Genomic DNA, 4059 nt, shown 5'->3' with positions numbered 1-4059 from the left:
CGACTCTTTGTTGACTTTTCGACGACTACTGTTCTTTGAATAAATACATAACATGAAAATACATGAACATCTACATGTAGTCACCTTTTGTCCTTTGAATACACTACGACGTGTCGCACTTACAGCATATTTTGTAAAATGAATCACAGGATGCGTCATCCTAGGGATACAACGATGCATCGTAGGTTACAATAAGTTTCATGAAATCAGGTACAGATTGTCATCGTCACTACGAACGACACTCTCGCACCCGTGTGTGCGCTGTACGCGCGCGTGTTTACAGAACCGGGATATTTTGGGTTTTACGAACTGATATCCGCCACAGTGCGGCACTTTTAGAGCGCACCCCGTACATTTTTGTTTTCACGAACTGACACCCAAGCATGATGCGGCAATATCCGTGTACTTGTGCGATTATACATGTACACATTTTTCATTAAAAAGCGATTTAATTGGTAAAATTAAGATCAGTGTCAGTTCGTGAAACCGAAAATGCATGGGTGCGCTCTAAAAGTGTTGCACTGTGGGGGATGTCAGTTTGTGAAACCCAAAATCCCGAATCTGTAAATACTCAAGTGTGCGCAAGTGTCAGTTTGTGGTGACATTGACAAGATATATACCATCTGAAATGGCAATAAGGACAAAACAGAAACTGTCCTGATCAAAGTTATCTCCTAAATTCCCAAACTATCTCAATTCTCTCAACCAACCCCCCCCCCCCCCCCCCCCCCCCCCCCCCCCCGGCAGTAAGATATTCATTATGAAATGTTTACGTCAACTATGTTATTCAAGCATATGGGACAGGGAGGCAGCGAACAGACTACACCTACCACTCCCAATTCAGATCACACTAAAAGTATTTGTACATGTACTCCACACCATGGACTATTTAGAAAGGTTCAGAGTGGGTTTGGGCTGTTTGAATGAACATGGCCATGTCATGGCATGGTCAGGAACTGATACGGAGTTCAATTGCAATGGGTGGGTAGTACAGATCAGATGCGGAGGAATCCAAAGCTCGTCCATTATACCTGGCCATGCATGTCGTTGCCATCTTCAATCCAGAAATAGGAGGAAACTCTTCAAAACCTGAAAGCACAACAAGAATATAACAAATGGAACAAAGTCAAAGGGATACTTTGAGATGCATGGTGACAGCAAATACACCAGTCCTTTTCTGGTGTTGACGTCAATTTGAACATGTGCTCATTAGGTTAAATGTGACGTAAAAAAAATGAAAAGGACAGGTAAAAGGAAGCGTCTCAAAAGTCTCTGTTGAAAAATATGCCAGGTTATTTTCAAGATTGTTGCCTGTGCCTTTGCTGGGATTTTTCTTGCATTGAATATGAGTGTTTAAAAACTATAGAAGATAAGAAAGTTTCATATGTTATCTTTTTCTATAGGCACAGACATACATGTACAATGTACATGTAAACATGCACTTGTACATGATGTATGTACATGCATGCACATACATGCCATGATCGATTTCTAAGTAAAATAATATCAAGATGCTCACCGATGAAAATTGTCAAATTTTCTGAAGGTATCCTTCGTCAGGGCAGGGTACGTCATCTGCGTGTCATGGTGGAATGCCGTACACTCCGCATAAGAAGAACTGTCTCAGGCAAACCTCCTCCACAGCGTCCGAGAGACAACCAATAGGTCTAGATGGCAAATTAAAGTACACATTCAAGTTCATGTACAGTTACGTGACGTTTGTGTTTGTACACAACAAGAACAAGAGCATGCATTACATGGGTTTCGAGTAAACTCCGTACCCAACAACCACTGTTACCGACTCGGTCCCTAACAGGCGGGTCTGACCGTCTGAGACAGCATGGCCAACTCAGTTCCACTTCCAGGTCAACTTGGTCCCAGGTACAAATGTATAAAAGTCGGTCCAATGTCAACTAAGGGGGTAAGTCTCAAGTCATTTTAGTCCCAGGTCAAATTTGAAATTAATGGAAAAAATATTCTACAATTTGTAGAATATTTTTTCCATTAATTTCAAATTACAAAAAAAAAAGTACAATTATATGACTGAGTGAGGGCAAAAAAGAAATAGCCTAATGTATTGACGGCCCTGGCAATGTAACCTACATGATTGTAGGGCCTACATGTCAAATCCTTTGTTTACGCATTTAGAACATACATGTACAGTACACAGTTTCCTTGAGAAGTTTTCAAGAACAATGTCAGGCTCCTGCCTGCAATTGCAAAGAATGACCTCCATTCCTCCATCATCATTCATGTTCCTGCATGATGCATGCCATTGCCAGCAAATCCTGACCACGCTGACTAAAATTTACATGAAATTTAAAAATCATAATGAAATTGGAGGATTCAGGACTGTTACTGTTAGGATTAAGGAATGCATTGTGATTATTTGTTACGAATACGATTTTTCTGGGTAATTGCAACTAGCAAGGCACACTGGGCAGAAATATTTCTTAGATGAAAGTCTTCTACATACACGAGTCGTTGCGTCGTCCAAAAGTGCGTGCTGTGGGATAGCTCAAGGCGCCTACGCTACGACTGTTTCATGTACAACATTACTGTAAATAACTTCCTGTCATGGCGCGGCGTACGTACACAAAATCCTTGTGTCGCAGGCTAAAAACAAGGAGAAACTACAAAAACTACATCTTCTGAGCAGAGTAAATACATAATCTATAGGCTTACCTTTGAGATTTCCGTCTGAATCTCCGAAATCATGCCAAAACATGGCGACGAAGGTCCCTACTCGTCACGCCATGACACTGCATGTACACTTCGTACGTTGCGACTTGACGAATTCCTGTTTTATTCACCCTCAATATTGGCTAAAATCTCACGAAAGCATGTCGACCCAAACCTTTCGTCCATATCAACGTGAACCTAGATAACTGAATACAGGTCAACTCGTACGCGAACCAACTCGTACGCGACCAACTCGTACGCGGGTCAATTCGTACGCGAACCGACTTCATTGATGGTTTGTAAAGCCTTATTTGGTAATCTGTTGCATATTCATTTTAATAAACCAATCAATTTTTTATATCTTTTGCGGGTATTTAAATCCACCAACGAAACAAAGGGATCGCTAGCGCTGTGCGTAAGGTTTATTTACATCGCGCTAGGTTGTCACGTGGTATTACCACTAACTCAATCTCGCCAACAGAGGGCGTACTTTTTTATGCGTGAAACTGCCGGTGTAGCGTGAATATCCGACTCCATGAAATGTGGACTCATTGGTAGTACTGCGCACGCGTGAGTACGACACTATGCTATTTTTAGGATCGTTTCGTGAGAGTGACCTGTCACGTGCGAGGGATCAACCAATAATAGGGAAATAGGGGTCCGATTTTCATAGGAGTCGGATTTTCATGTGACACCGTGATGATGGTTAGTCACTTCAATTATCTCTTCTAAAATATCCTCCAAGCCATGATGGTTTTCATTTCAATAATCCCTTCTTAAAATATCCTCCTAGCCGTGATGATAAGTCACCTCAATTATCCCGTTAAAAAAAACCCTCCTAGCCGTGGTGATTAGCCTCCTCAATCATCCCTTTAAACCCTAAAGGGGCCGGGTTATTTTGACCATCTCTCAGCCGGGGGGGGGGGGGGGCCGGATTCGGCCCCCCCCCCCTAAGATCTCGGCCATCGAGTGACGAACAATTTTGAAACTCAATACATGCATAGAGCAACTCTTCCTTGATATACCCAAGAAATTTCATGACTATAGGTCAAAGGGGTTTGGAATTATGGCTAATTAATTATTCATATGTACGAATGGCAATTCTGCTCTGTGTACACGACGTATATGCAAAAATTCAGTTTTCACGGCGCGTAGCGCCGGAATTTTTTTCGCTACGCGGCAACCCGTGGTCCGATTTTATGTTTTTGTTATCAAAAGATGCGCAAAGCTCGAGGCTAAAAAGTCATAACAGCTCGGGTCGCGAAATTTTTTTTTTTTTTGAGGCTATCACGGAAAATGTTGAGGGGGGGGGGGCGGATTCCGCCCCCGGCCCTTTTAGGGTTAAAATCAAATATCCTCCAAGCAATGATGGTTAGT

General features: G+C 42.3%; 1 long non-coding RNA gene across 1 annotated transcript; it reads right to left on the bottom strand.

Moving 5' to 3' along the window:
* Nucleotides 1-1050: 1050 nt before the first annotated feature.
* On the bottom strand, nt 1051-3026 carry LOC119739286. The gene is made up of 3 exons (XR_005272557.1): nt 2686-3026; nt 1520-1667; nt 1051-1089 (listed from the first exon to the last, which is right to left on the bottom strand). It is a non-coding gene; the product is annotated as an uncharacterized LOC119739286 (long non-coding RNA).
* Between the last annotated feature and the right edge of the window lie 1033 nt (nt 3027-4059).

This window comes from Patiria miniata, unplaced genomic scaffold (assembly GCF_015706575.1).
Source record: "Patiria miniata isolate m_02_andy unplaced genomic scaffold, ASM1570657v1 HiC_scaffold_10, whole genome shotgun sequence".
Lineage (NCBI taxonomy): Eukaryota > Metazoa > Echinodermata > Asteroidea > Valvatida > Asterinidae > Patiria > Patiria miniata.
The sequence above is the reverse complement of the archived record's forward strand: the minus strand, read 5'-3'. Positions and strand labels throughout refer to the sequence as shown.